Source organism: Propithecus coquereli, unplaced genomic scaffold (assembly GCF_000956105.1).
Source record: "Propithecus coquereli isolate 6110/MARCELLA unplaced genomic scaffold, Pcoq_1.0 Scaffold52, whole genome shotgun sequence".
NCBI lineage: Eukaryota > Metazoa > Chordata > Mammalia > Primates > Indriidae > Propithecus > Propithecus coquereli.
Window position 1 is genome coordinate 449,149 of NW_012151063.1, and position 15,935 is coordinate 465,083.

Below are 15,935 nucleotides of genomic sequence, written 5' to 3' on the forward strand. Positions count from 1 at the left end.
CTAACCTAACCCTAACCTTAACCTAACCCTAACCTTAATCCTAATCTTAACCTAACCCTAACTTTAACCTAATCCTAACCCTAACCTTAAACTAACCCTGACCCTAACCCATCTACGACCCACCACCACCAAAAAAACCACTTCAGCACCCCTACAAAATAAAAAAAAACAGAAGATGCCTCCCTGAGCAGCCTGATTACACCACACAAAATAACCACCCGCCCCAACAACCACGCTGCCAACAACGAGAGGACATCATTCTTTCAGCAGGAAGAATAGTACAGCATGAAGCAGCTCCACAACATCTCCACCAACCAACCAACCAATGAACAACACGGACAACAACACAACACCAAGAATATGCTGCTGTGGAGAATACTGCAAAAAAAACAACAGATGATTTTTTTTTTTTTTTTTGAGACACAGTCTCACTCTGTTGCCCTAGCTAGAGTGAGGGCCATGGTGTCAGCCTAGCTCACAGCAACCTCAAACTCCTGGGCTCAGGCGATCCTACTGCCTCAGCCTCCTGAGTAGCTGGGACTACAGGCATGCGCCACCATGCCCGGCTAATTTTTTCTATTTTTCATAAAGACGGGGTCTCGCTCTTGCTCAGGCTGGTCTCGAACTTCTGACCTCAAGCCATCCTCCCACCTCAGCCTCCCAGAGTGCTAGGATTACAGGCGTGAGCCACCTCGCCTGGTCCAAATGTGGTTTTTAAATGCTTGTACCACTCACCACAAAAACAATGCTAAGCATGTGAGGTGAGAGGTATGGTCATAGCTCGACTGAATCATTCCATAATGTGTACCGACACCGAGGCACCACGTTGTAGCACACGAATCTACAAGAATATTATTTGTCAATTAAACATAAAGTAAAAGAGAAACAGACACAGAGCGGCTTCTAAAGTTGAGGACAGACCAAGGTTTTGCCCCTATCATAAAACATTAATACACAGAAATTGAATTTTAAATGTAACTGCAGAGGGGAATTTGATCATTCAAGGACTGGATGCTTTGACCTGCTAAAATGCCCTCCCGGGGATGGGGACAGTGACAGGAATTCCCCGCAGGGAACTGCCTTTACTTTGCAAAACACACATCATTAAAGGATGTTGAATGTTATCCAAATTTTTGGCCTCTATTGATGAGAAATTTTTTTTTTTCTTGTTATATCTGTTCACAGACAGGACTCTCTTACTTACTTGCTCTTAAAAACATCTAACTTTGCATTTCTGCAATAAATCCAACTAGTTGATGATGTTTAACCTTTTGACATAGGGCTGGATTCAATGTGTTCAACGTTTTAAATACATTTTATACACAGCGTTTAATGCATTTCGGGGGAGTTGCTTTGAGGCTGTCCAAATATCCTGTTCCTCCTCAACGTTTTGCAGGCTGATGACAGCATCTCAGGCTAGGTTTATGGGGCTGCTTTCACTACAGTGTTCAATACGTAATTTGCTATTTTCCTCCTTTCTTTTGCACCATTTTTTACTTTCTGGCACCACAAAATGCAGCAGGCTTGTCGTGTGTATTTCCTGTGCCCGCCCTAGACTCAGCCGTTTCTGTAAGAAGTCCTGCCTCATTTTATTGGAAGTGTCTGTTCACTTTTTAACATTCCTTATTGCATCTTTTATCCCTATCTTTTTAAGTTTTAATTCTGAAATGAGTGTAAATTCACAGGAACTTGTAAAGATCGAGGTGAGATCTTATGCAATAGAACTCTTTTTTTTTTTTCTCAATTCTATCCATCCTTTTTCAAAGCGTTTGGTGTCACTTTACCATGTCTTGTCATCAGCCTTTTGAACTTCCTTTACATATTTATTTAAACATAAAGCGCAGTCATTCTATGATCCAGGTCCAGAATTCCATTATCTGATCTCCTAGTGGGTTTTCTTGGGGTTTTTTAAATTGCTATCATTGTATTTTTGTTATTATTTTCCTTCTTTCTCTCATGGTGATTTGTTTTCTGCATGTTTGTTTTTATTTCTTCTCCAAATGAGCTATGGTTTTTTTCTTTTTATTTATTTAGTTTTAATTTCAGAATATTTCAGGGGCACACACGTTTTGGTGACATCAGTGGCTTTCGGACGGTTTGAGTCAAAGTTACAAGTGTGCCCATCCCCCAGACAGTGTGCATTGTACCCGTTGGGTGTGAATTTACCCATCCCCTCCTCCCCCTCCCACTTGCCTGATTTCCAATGAATGTTATTTCCATATGTGCACATAAGTGTTGATCAATTAACATCGATTTGATGGTGAGTACATGCGGCGCTTGTTTTTCCATTCTTGTGATACTTCACTTAGCAGTATGGGCTCCAGCTCCATCCAGGATAATACAAGAGGTGCTAGTTCTGCTTTATTCCATTCTAGTTTTAGTTGTGGGGCTTCTTAACCTTGAGATGAAGTCAGGTTTCTCAGGAATACCCAGGGGAACTTTCATGCTTGGCTTGAACATTCTCAGACCACACAAAGTGCGTGTGTGTGTGATTTCGTGTGGCTTCCTTTGACGGCAGGTGTAGGGGTGAAGTAGGGATATTTCTCGTTCATTTTTACACGGAGGCTTCGGTCCTCATCTCACCGGGGGACGGTCCCCCATTGGACACTGAGAAACCAAAACCCACCTTCGGCTGATTTTCCAATATCCTCAGGGCAAAACCCCACGCAGGCGCTGTGATAACCCTTCCGCATGTTCCTTGGTTTCCTGCCAGCTCTATGCCGTTAGAGGCTGCCGCTACATTTACAGAGGATTTACAGCTGATTCAACAGCAACAGGCAATGGGGCCTCCCAGGGTTCTTTCCAGGTTCGTGCCAAATTACTGTCTGGGTTTCTCGATCTTCCCTGACGCTGAGCACAGAACTCAGGTCCCAGCCCTTTGCCCCTGAAAAAAGCGCACCGTTCTCCTGAGACCCTCCACGGTGGTTTGCAGTTGCTTTATGGCTGCTACAGACGAGTGCAGAATAGAGCGGAACGCGTACCCGCTGCTGTCTGTCACTTTCTCTGCTTCCAATCGCACCCTGTAGGAAACACAGTGATTCCATGGGCAGCCCTTAAAAAAAGAGTGCACTGGCTTCGGCTCCATCCGGGACAATACAAGGTAGGTGCTAGTTCACCATTGTTTTCTGTGGCTGAGTAAAACTCCGTGGTGTACATATACCACATTTTATTAATCCACTCAGGCATTGATGGGCACTTGGGTTGTTTCCACATCTGTGCAATTGTGAATTGTGCTGCTATAAACATTCGAGTGCAGGTGTCTTTATTATAGAATGTCCTTTTTTCCCTTTGGGTAGATGCCCAGGAATGGGATTCCTGGATCAAATGGTAGCAAAGGCAATTTATGTAACCAAAGTGTTTGTACCCCCATAATATTCTGAAAAAAAGAGTGCACTGGGTCCTTCTCCATTCAAAAGGAAATGTGGCCCCAGGACATCTGTGGGGGACGGGGAATTCAGGGACACAGGTGTTCGCCAGAGTCGGATGTCCAAATGAGACAAAAAGGTTGCTGGAAGGGTGCGCTGGAGTCCCTGACCTTGACGAGGAGCAGGAGAAGGTCACCGTGAACTGTGAGGACCTCAGAGGACGTCTGGGAGGAGGAAGGTCAGATTCCCATCCACCCGGCCCCCACCTGCACGCACAGGGAGCATCGCATATGTGCTGGGGGTGGTCAGGCAATCAGAGGGAGATGCCTCGGCTTCTGGGGACAGTCAAGGAGAAAGCTGAAAAGCCAGGCCAAATGTCCGCGTGAAGGTGCATGAAAGGAAGGTCATGAGATAAACCCCCAAGACTTGCTTCTCTGAACAACTTCCCTGTCTCCAGGCACCATCCAGCCGGGCCCCCAAGACCCTTCATGCCGCCCCCCCTTGGGGAGAGATTTGCTGTCTCCCCCCTGCTGTGGCTCTGCACAGTGTCCCCCCTGCCTCTGTGGCCCCAGATAGATTTTATATCTCTCTCTTTTTCCCTTTATTGAATACACACACGTATCTACAAGACATGGTTTCTCAGAGCTTCTACAGGGTATGCACGGGATGGAGAAGCCCAGCTGTATCTGAGCGACACATGGCACCTCCTCTCCGAGAGCCCCAGGCAGGGCGACCCTACTGAGTTTCGGTGTCCCAGTCCAGGAAAGGGAGAAAGACAAGAGCCCCATGTCGCAGGACAGGAGGGAGATCGTGAAGAGCTGCTTTCGCGACGCCCCGCAGACATCGAGACTCAGCCTGTGATCACGGTCACCAAGGACGTTGCAGCTGTTCTGTTCCAACCAATGCAAGGCACTGGAGCCAGCCAGAGGCCTATGTTTGCAACACAGCAGGTGGGTCTGTACCTGTGGGCAGGTACATTCTTTGGGTGAGAAACAAACAGGCAGAAGGTCGCGTTTGTGCAGCCCGGGGGACCTGACGTCCTGCTACCCTCCGCGCACGTCAGCTACAGGAGAGGAGGGATTCCCCCGACCGTATTTGCTACTGATGCTGTTATTGACACTTATCATTTGCCCAGAGGCATTGAAACAGGTCCACGCTGAGACCCGCATGTGGATATTTACAAGCAGCTTTTTTCATAGTCACCCCAAATTCGAAGCAACCACGACATCTTTCAGCAGGCAAATGGATACACAAACCCTGGCCCTTGCAGACGACGGAATATTCCTTGGTGCTAATGAGAAATGAGCCGTCAAGTTATGAAAAGATGCAGAGGAAACTTAAACACATATTGCTAAGAAGCCAGTGTGGAAAGGCTACAGGCTGCATGGTTTCACTGGGAAAAGCAAAATTACGCAGCCGGCGAAGAGATCAGTGGTTGCCATGGTTAGTCGGGAAGGAGGGAGAAATTGGCAGAGCAAAGAGGGTTTTCAGGGTGCTGAAACTAGTCTGCGTGATACTCTCGTGACAGATACATGACATTGTACATCTGTCTGAACAGACAGAACTTGCAAAAACCAGGAGCGAACCTCACCGTCAACCATGGCTCTGGTTAATAACAAAGTGTCAGTACCGGCTGTCCTATTGCAATAATGTAGCACAGGCACGCGACATGTTCATAATAAAGGAAACTGTCACTGAGCGAGAGACCTGTCTGGGAACTGCATGCATTTCCTGCTCCAATATTCTGTAGCCTACACTGCTCTAAAACAGAGAGTTTGGCCAAGTTTCTCTGCACTCTGAGAGATCCCTCAAGGGTCACAGACTGAGGTCTCGGGAGCTCGTGACGCCCAGAGACTGTTTCTCATGACCTGTGGTCGGATAATCATGAGTCGTTCCTGGGGTGCCGGCATGAGCATCCCAGCTCGGCCGGCCAAGCTGTGCACATTGCAAGATGTTCGCAGATCCTTGGACAGAGAGGTTGTGTCCTCCCTCCTGCCCTGCCCCGGACGCTGCCACCTCTCATCCATCAATCTCCGAGCACCCTCATGTCCTCTCCTGTCCCTGGAGTCTCCAAGGGGGCCCCCAAAATAGCCAGAACAGCTGCTGCGGAGGGGCCTCTCCAGGGTGTCAGAGGAGACGGTTGGTCAGTCATTCGCTCAGCAAACGTTCACGGGCACCGACTCACTAGCAAAGAGTCTCTGCTCGGCCAAACTGAGGTCAGGCCCCTGGAGCTTCTCCTGGGTGCAACTGTGCACATCCTTGTAAAACCCAGTTTTAGCCAGAACGCTGTGGAGTCCATTTAGCTAGAAGCCCCCAGCCCCAATATCTGATCACCCTCCGTATCTGCTCAGGTTTCTCAGCTTCCAGCATCTCCCAGGGGCCATCTGGTCACCCTGGCTGCCTCCAGCAGACATCCCATTAGGTCAGTTCAGCTGGACTCCCCCAGGACCCAGATGTGTCCTCTTAGTAATTTCCATCCTCTGAATTTATGGCCGGGTCCTCGGCACCCGCCCACCCACACCTGGATTTAGAAAGTGCCCATCAGCCAGATGAGGTTAGAACTTTGCTCCCAAGACGGCCTGAGGATGTGCCACCCTGGGTTCTGTAGGGTCGTGGGATGCTGGGTGGGAAGGACGAACTACCTGGGAGGCCGCTGAGCCCCACAGGGTTGGATGGAGCAGCCCTTTGGGATGGCAGGTGGACAGGGGCAGGTGGCTTAATTCTGGTTCCTCTGTGGCTGTCTCGACTAAGCATTCTTGACTATGTAAGAGGAGCACAAATTGTACCATCTTAGACACTTGCCCTAGAATAGTCCTAGGGATGGAATTCTGTTTGAGGAAATACCTTGCTGAGTTTTGGGGTGGGTAACGGCTCCCGAGGGCCTGGCTTTGGTGCAACCCAAGCAGAAGGTGTGACCACTTCTCAGCACAACAAAGAAAAAGAAATTTCCATCTCGCTCCTGAGGAGAGAGAGGAAGCCTGTGAACCATTCTTTTTTGTGTTTTTTGTTGTTGTTTGTTTTGGTTTTCTGATGCAGGGTGAACACGGGGAATCTGCTTTGGCGAGACAGTAGAAGATGGGTGTATACAATTATTCTTTGCTAATTAAAAATGTAAAAAAAAACAAAACAAAAGCAAAGGTATACATGCAATAAAGGTGCCTTCTTTGCGGAAAAAGCAAGAATGGGAAACCCTGCCGTTCGGTGGGAAGCTGTCCGTGCCCGCATGTGATAACCTCATCCTGCCGTGTTTACCCTCGCTCTGCGGGCGTGTGGCTCGGCCTCTGGGTTCCTATGTCCCGTCTGTTTCTACGTGTTTCCTGCTTGTTTTGTAGACCTCAGGAAGGGGTGGAATCTCTCTTGTGGCTCAACAGAACACAAAAAAATGATTGTCACCAAGGAAGCCCCAATCGCGGGGAAGAATGCCCCCTGGGTAACCAAAGAGAACTTGGGAGGGGCTTCGGACTGTTCCGGAATGTGGATCCGGAGTTTTGGGGGATGTCCCAGAGCTTCAAAGCCAGCACCATCCCAGCGGCGGTCTGAGTATAGAGTCCCCTATGTTCTGTAGCAAATTTTCGGAGACACCTGCCTCTTTGTCCTCCCATTTTATTCCATCTCTGCCCTCTGCTTTCCCTTCAAAATGCAAAAAAAAAAACTACCCAAGTTGAGCTATGAAATGCAGAGATTTTTTTTTTTTTAAATCAAAGACATATACATGTTTTTTGAAAAACACTGAAACGCCGAAACAGCTGTCGGCTGCCCTGGCCTCCCCGGAATGAGGAGACGCCAGAGGTATGAAAAGTCCGGCTGATGTGAATCGCAAACACACAATCACGCGGACAAGCGTGGCTGCCTCATCCACACCACAGCCTCAGCACGAGTCCGGGGACCTGGACTGACGTGGATTTGGGCTCTGACATGTTGTCACGTTTCGTCTGCCAGCAAATGACAATCGCATCTTGCCAAGCCGAGAAATGAGAGGGAAGGGGATCCCTGCGTGTGCAAAATGAGGGTGTCTCTGTGCCAGGGTGACGAGGTGAGAAATTTCTTCTTGTGGAACAGCGAGCACGAGGGCGGAAGAGCTCGGTGACTACCGTGAGGGAAGCGAGAGCTGTCGTGGGAACGGGGAGATCAGAGATGGCATGGATCTCAATGAAAGCCCCCAGACAATGATGAGCACCCTGTCTTGCCGGCGGGGTTCTCCTCCGGCACGGCGCTGGGGGATAATTATAAATAAGCACCAGTCTCCGCCCTCTGCCCTCAATAAAGTGAAGGCTTTGAAGGACGCCCAAGGAAGAGAAAGACGTGGTAATATGTATTCATCTATGAATAGACAAGATTTCAGGGCAAAGAGACCTACGGTGGAAAGGTCTCTCTCAGACCCTTTTAATAAAACTTGACTTTGCTTAATTAATTAATATATTGATCCAGCTCAAGGACGCGAGGGTTAAGATAAAACAGTTTGCTAAGATTCGAGAAGAAAACAGTGGAAGAAATTTGGCCACAGAGCGTATAGAGTCAAAATGGAAATTCAGATGAGAAATTTGCAACCTCACGGTGGAAAAAGGTGACCACGTAGACAGCACCTCGAATGTGTACCTTGCAGTTGGGAGAAAGCAGGTAGCTGAGAAGGTCCCAGATGCCTGAAGATAGAGCTAAATTTTCCATCCATGTTTCAACTTGACCCCCACCGGGTGAAATCGAACTACCTGTGATGCTGAGAACTGCTTCGGTATTTGGTAGCCCTTTGATGTATGTAAACAGGAAGCTCGCACCTGCTCGGTACGTATTCACTGCATGCCAATCCTACGCTATGCATTTTTCTTGTGTCTAGAGGTAAAAATATGACCAGACACGATCGTGAGAGCCAAGAGTTTGCTGCTACCGCATCCTAAGGCAAACGCAAACACAATGAAATGCAAGACGGAGTAAGCAGTAGTAGAGTTGTCTGTGGGTTGCAGTCAAAGTTATTAAGAGAGCTGAAAAATTTGACTTCAGAGGTCAGTGGAGATTTTTGGGAGAAAGCGACTCTTCAGCAAGGTTTTAAACACATGTGTGAGATTTCTGCAGAAAGACAATGGGGACAGAGCCCCCTGGCACAGGCACCTATGGGAGTCTGCAAATATTGGGGTGTAGGCGGGATGATGAAGGGGTCTGGGAATGAGGGTGGACGCATAGGGAGGTACCGCATGGTGGAATGGTCCTCGTACCATCATGATAAGCTTTGCTGTCGCTTCACATGGTGTTTTGAGAGATCCAGCAATCCCACTGCTGGGTCTATATGCAGAGGGAACAGGATCGGGGTGTTGAAGAGATATCCACACTCCCGTAATCACAATAGTCGACATATGGAATCAACTCAAGTGTCTGTCAAGGGGTGAGAATGAATATAACGAACATGCAGTCTGTATCTCCACAATGGAATACTATTCAGCCTTAAAATGAAAAGGAAATTCTGTTATTTGACGCAACATGGATGAATCTGAAGACGTAACGCTAAGTAAAATAAGCCCGGCACAGAAAGGCAAATTCTGCATAATCTCACTTACACGTGGCGTCTACCGAAGTTGAACTCAGAGAAGCCGGGAGTAGATTGGTGGTTACCAGGGAATGAGGGGCGGTTGGGGGTTGGGGAGATGTTGGTTAAAGAATATAAAGTTGCAGTAAGTTCTAGAGATCTGTTTGTATGTCGTGCTGACTATTGTTGATAGCAATGTATTGTATACCAGGAAATTGCAAAGAGAGTAGATTCCAAGAGCTCTCACCGCAAAACAATAAACTGACGAGGACGGGAGGTAACGGATTTGTTAATTAGCATCATTAATCAGCCATTCCACAATGGACGCATATATAAAAGCATCACATTGTACACCAGAAATATATATACTTTTTATTTGTCAATTAAAAACATAATTTTTTTTTAATTGTGGTTTTAGAAAGACCACATGGAACGGCATCTAAACTGGGGGCTTGGATGGGGCAGGAGGAAGGAGGAAGCTCAGGGGGTATGACAATTGTCCAAGACATAAATGGTGCAGATAGCAGAGGCGCTCACTAAGGCAGAGGCACGTTGAGAGATTGGGGAGGCGGTGCCTGGCCTCGAAGTGCATTTAGGGTGCAGAAGCTATCGCTCTGAAGACTAGATGGGCTATACAGGTGTCAAAGATCTCCAAGTCTCCAAATTAGGTAGCTCCATCCCCCAAGATCGGGGAAGCAGGAGGGAACATACACCAGGAAGACAGGCCAGAGACCATCTCAGGGGAACTGCGGACAGCTGAGTACGAGAAGATTCTACAGCAGCCAGGAGAAGAGGGACAATCCGGGCAGTCAAGGACATGAAGGGCTGCATTTTGAAGTTATCATCGATGATGCCAAAAGGGAACCAAAGAAGACAGGCGGATGCTCTCAGTGGACCCCTAGCTCACTTCCAAGAATGCCACTAGAAGTGAGCTGGGAAGTCGAAGCCATGCTAACAGGCAGAGTTGGAAGGGAAGGATTTCAGAGGGACGCAGAGGCAGCAGAGGGGATGAGACGCAAGGGCCATATTTTCATTTCAGAGTCGATGGAACTAGACCATGGTTCCCATGATGCAAACAGCCCAGGGAACTCTACCATCCAGTCCAACAACAGTGATCAACAGCCCACCTGGAACAAGAATGCATCAGTGGCACATCCATGACCAGCCCCCAAGGAGCTTCCTAGATTTGCTTTGAGTGAGTTTGCATACGTAATTCAGCTCAGAGGTAAATACGGTCTACATAGAGGGGATGTGGGGAACACATATGGAGATGTGGCCAGTTCTGCTAATGGTGTCAGGAAAGGCTTCGTGGAGCAGGTGGTATTTGAGTTGGGGTGTGTATTCATTTCCAAGGGCCGCTGTAACAAATTGGGTGGTTTAAAACAAGAGAAATTTATAAAACGTGGTATATATAATACATACACTACAGAGTACTACTCGGGCATAAAAAGAAATGAATTAATGCCTTTTGCAGCAATTTGGATGGAACTGGAGACCATTATCCTGAGTGTAGTATCTCAAGAATGAAAAAACAAACACCAAATGTGCTCTCTAATAATCTGGAACTAATTGATGAGCACAAACGGGCACAGAGAGAAGTAAAAATTACTGGAAATCAACAAGCGGAGGGGGGAGGAGGGGAGGGCAAAAACCTACCCAACAGGTACAATGAACACCATTCAGTTGATGGGCACATTAACAGCCCTGACTCAAGTATTGTAAAAGCTATACACGTAACAAGAACATTTATACACCCTTAATATTTTGAAATGAAAAAAAGACATTTATGCTTTTATAGTTTTGGAAGCCAGTCTCCAAAATCAATATGTCGTTGGGGTTGGTACCTACTGGAGGCTCTAGGCAGACTCTGATCCAGGCATCACTCCAGTGTGGAGGCCGCCAGCAGTCCTGGGAGCTCCTTGGCTTGGAGATGCATCACCCCAATCTTTATTTTCATCTTCAAATTGTTGCCTTCCCTCTGTGAGTCTGTGTTTTCACACGTTGTTCTCTTCTGTGTGTGCATCTGTCTCTGTGGCTGTGTTGTAATCTCTTCTTCGTATAAGGACGCCAGTCCTGTTGGATGAGGACGCACCCTAATCCAGTGTGACGTCCTGTTAACTTTCTGCTATGGACTCAATGTCTGCGTCTCCCAAGATTCACGTGTTGAAATCCTAACCCCAAGATTATGGTGTGAGCAGGTGGGGCCTTTGATATTATGAGGCAATGAGGTCCTGAGGGTGGAGCCCCATGGATGGGATCAGTGTCCTTATAAAAGGGACCCAGAGAGCTCCCTCGCCCCTTCCACCACGTGAGGACACAGCGAGAAGGCGCCGTCTATGAACCAGGACGTGAGTCCCCACCAGACACAGCCTCTGCCACGCCGGGATCTCCACTTCCAGCCTCCAGACCTGTGAGCAATAAATGCCTGTTGTTTATAAGCCAGGCAGTTTATGACAATTTATCATAGCAGCCTGAATTGATTAAAACGCATCTTAATTACATCTGGAAAGATCCTGTTTCCAAATAGGTCCCCTTCTCAGGTACCGGGGTTTAACATCTCAACATCGGTTTGGAAGTGGGTGCCACGATTCAGCTCACAACAGAACACGGGTCGTATTAACAATCTGAAAAGTTGACAACGGGAGAAAAGACGTTTCTGTGTAAAGAACAGGATGCACTTTTGTGCAACGGGAGAGGCTTGGAGAAAGAAGCAAGCTGAGCGACATGTGTGTCGAATGCTTGAGGCTGCGGGTCAGGACATGAGATGTCACAGAGAAAGCTTATACAGGACTGCGCTAGCCGCTCTGCCCCTCCCTAAAGCTGAGACTCACAGATGTTCAGTTGTTTGCCCAAAGCCACATGGTTCGTAAGAGGGTCTCTGCTGACAATTTACAGACCAGAGGCTCTGGGTGCTGCAGGGTCGGCGGGGGCTGAATCCATCAGAACCTCCTGCAGTTTACCTGGCACTTGTTAGCAGTGCCCTGGTCAGGGGTTCTAGCCCCGGGTCCGTTCCGGTCAGTGCATCCCAAGAAAGGAATTACCATCTGCAAAGTAGGCAATGAAATCTGTCTCAAGGATTAAATCACTTCCCTGGACACAGACAGGCATGTTTAGGATTTTCATGGAACTGAGCAAATTAATCCTTCCAGACATTTCCTACAATCGGGCATCCGTGCTCAGCGGGTATTTCCGTGGTCCTGGATTCTTCTTTCTTTTCTCTCCCCGGTGGCTCTGTGTTTGCAAATTTTACTTGTCCTTTTAAACTTGTTATAGGAAAAAAAAAATCACAATTTATTCATAAACAAAAAAAATTCTTTTCACCTTGCCTACTCACTATTTTATTTTTTTATTTTTATTTTTATTTTTTTGAGACAGAGTCTTGCTCCATCACCCAGGCTAGATTGTAATGGCGTCATTATAGCTCACAGCAGCCTCAAACTCCTGGGCTCAAGCCATCCTCCTGCCTCAGCCTCCTGAGAAGCTGGGATTGCAGGCACACACCACCACACCCAGCTAATTTTTCTATTTTTAGTAGAGACAGGGTCTCGCTCTTGCTCAGGCTGCTCTCAAGCTCCTGACCTCAAGGGATCCTCCTGCCTCAGCCTCCCAGAGCGCTAGGATTACAGGCGTGAGCCACCGCGCCCAGCCCCTACTCACAATTTTAAAGTGCAGTAAACAAATGCAGCTTTGTGGGGGGAAACATGACTGAGTATTCCCTGTACCTTGCAGAACTCCACGGAACTTTCATAGGAATTCTACCTTCTCCATCACTGCAGGGTAGGACCATGATAAAAATATTAGGGCTCAGAAAACAGTGCTCCTAAATGAAGCCCTGCAAAGCAAATATGTTTCTCTCTGGACCTTCTCCTGCCCTCCTGTCTCAGTCCCATCCTGCCCCGAGGTAACCGTGGAAACTAGAATCCCTCTTCCCCAAAGCAGGTCACAGAAACCAGAGCCCCCTTTGCCAAATCCAGTCATAAACCCTAAAAATATGACTGCAATTTTCCCTCCACCTTTCTGTGTAAAACTAGCCACAAGGAAATTCTCTGACTGCCTTGCTTGGCTGCAGGTCATGAGACCCCCATTCCAGAGAGCATCCTGCCCCACACCCAGAAGGAAGGAGGCTGCTCAGAGAGGCCAAGAAGAGTCGGCACAGACAGGCCTTGCTGGGCTCCCCCTCAGTCCGTCAGCACCAGATCACGCCCTTTCGTCCATCATATTTCCACACGGCTGCCCACGCTGCGTTGAACCTGAGCACAAACATGGACAGCTTCCCCTGTGTCTTTGGGTCCTCACTCTGAAGCCTCTTCTTGTGTATATACATACAATAAATGTGTGTGCTACTTATTAATACCAATCTGCCCCATGTCAGGGAGTTTTCAGCAAACCTTTAGAGGTCGAAGGGGAACTTTTCCCTTGGCTCCTACAAGAAGAGTAGATTTCCACGGTTTAGCTTCTCCTGACTGCTTGGCATTTGAAACACAATGTGGCAGACTCAGTCGGCATGAACATGCCTGATACATGGTATCATAAGGGTAGGTTTCCAGGCTCACGGCTAAGACCAGGCTCCGGTAACAAAACACAAAACTGTAATATTAATAGAAACATGTCCGAGACATTTAGAAACAGCAATTGACATATCAGCGAACCAGGAGGGAAAAACAAAAATAAAGGTAGTCTAAGCCTTCTGGGTAGATTAGAAGTCGGCTGTTCTGACCTTTCTGTGACAACTGAATTTTCATTGCCGTGAAGGGAAACAGTGGCCCCAGGACATTTGATCTTGCTATCAATTTGCGTAGGACTGAGACATTTTTAAAATTCCTTATTTTATTTCAGCATATTACAGAGGTACAAATGTTTAGGTTACGTACATTGCCTTTGTCCCACCCGAGTCAGAGCTTCAAGTGTGTCCGTCACCCAGATGGTGCGCACTGCACCCATTAGGTGTGAACATACCCATCTCTTCTTTTCTCCTCCCACCTGCCCGACACCCGATGAATGTTATTTCCATATGTGCACACAAGCATTGATCGATTAGTACCAATTTGATGGTGAGTCCACGTGGTGCTTGTTTTTCCATTCTTGTGACACTTCTCTTAATAGAATGGGCTCCAGCTAACTCGCCAGGAAAGATCCATCGTTCTAAGAATAAGACCAGGATGTCTCATGGATGTAAAGAGGAATTTATGGCTTCCACGTTGAGTAGAACTCCTTGGTTTAAAACCAACATTTCGTGTATGTTAGGACGGATGGCTTCACAGCTGGTCTCCCGGCTCTTCTGTCTTCCCAACTGCAGTTTGCTACTTTGTACATCAGTTTTTCCTGTTCCACCTGCTCCTCTAGGCCAGAGACCTGCCTCAGTTTCCCGACGACACTGTGGGACTTCGTAAGCCCCTCCCCTGTAAGGCCGTGATCCTACTGGACCACGTGGCTTTAGCGCTGCTTTCTAACATTTCGATGTTTGTGAACGCAGCAGTCTTTGACACTCACGCCTTGATGAATTGTAAAATGCTCCCACCACTCACCCCGTCTACAGAATTCCAAGTCTTGGCCAGTAGATATTCAGATGAACAGGGGAAGAAATAGAAATTCTCCATGTCAGGTTCTCCAAAGCCTGCACTGACATTATAGTCATCCATGTTCTTCTTAGAGATGGGCCGGGTGTGGCCACGTGGGTTTATTCTCAGTGGAGACGGAACCACTGTCTGCGTCGACAAAGGTCACCTACCTTGGGCAAAACCGCACTCGGCCACTGCATCCGAGGGCATTCAAAACAAACAAACAACAAAAAACTCTGCCATTCTGTGTATTCGTGTGCCCCAACTCCTATCAGATCACATTTAAAGTTTTTAACATGCACCCAATATAAACGCGACAGATAAACCCAATGCATATTTTTAAACCCTTAATTAAGTCGCAGAATTGGAAGAAAACACCAAGGTGTACTCATTGACTTCGTGAGTCCATTCTCTGACCGAGAAAAACCCCATATGGAGCCCTTGTCACTTGGCTGATATGCTACGGTAGACAAATGAGATTCAGCACCCCCTGCGCTGGAGAAGTTCCCAGGTCTAAGAGGATCCTATGATCTGTTGCCCACTCTCAAAGAAATGGAGTTCAAATCATTTCAGACAGTTCACACAGGTGTTCAGATTCACAGCGTTTCACACACTGCCGAAATCATCACGGTTTTATGTCCTAGCAACCGGCAATTGCCCAACAATACGAAATAAATATACTCAGTGAATGTGAGTTTGAGAATGGAAGGTTATAACAGTTTAAAATGGCCAATGACATCAGGGACTTTTTCTTTCTGGTCATGACATATTTCGTGACGTGTGACATATTAAAGGGATGACGCCACATCATGAGAAAAATCCTAGGCTATGTTTAACACATCAACTGCCCCGTGAGTTGTATTTAACTCACGCTTGTTTTCAGCCCGGGGCCACGTGAAGCGTACGTAACTCACACGTCTCTTCCCCTTGGGAGACGCGAGAACTATTTCAACTCACATATAACTCACACACAGAAAATGATAAAAAAGAACAAATTTTTCATGACATTACAAAGGATCATTATCTTTCAGAAGTTTTTATTCTATTTTCGTAATAGAACACCGCGGCCCCAAGGAAAAATTTTTTTTTCCTAGTGCGGCAGTCAGTGTGTTAAGAACATCGATTTTATGTATCATACACAAGACTTAAATGGCTGTTAATATCTTCACATTCGAAGAAATAACAGAACAAGCTCAGAATTAGGGTTTTCTGTTTGGGTCTATTGGCAGGAGTATTTATTTATTTGATCAACTGTGCTGTCAAATTTTTAAAAAATGGATACACACTTTACATATTTCAGGGGGTATGTGCGATATTTTGTTGCATGCATGGGATGTGTAACCATGAAGTCAGGGTATTTAAGGTTTCCAACACCCCTTGTATTTAGCATGTCTGTGTGCTGAGGACATTTCTGCCCTCTCTTCTAGCTACTTTGAAATATATGATACATCGTTGCTAGCTGTAGTCACCCTGCTCTGCCGTGCGACACGGGACCTC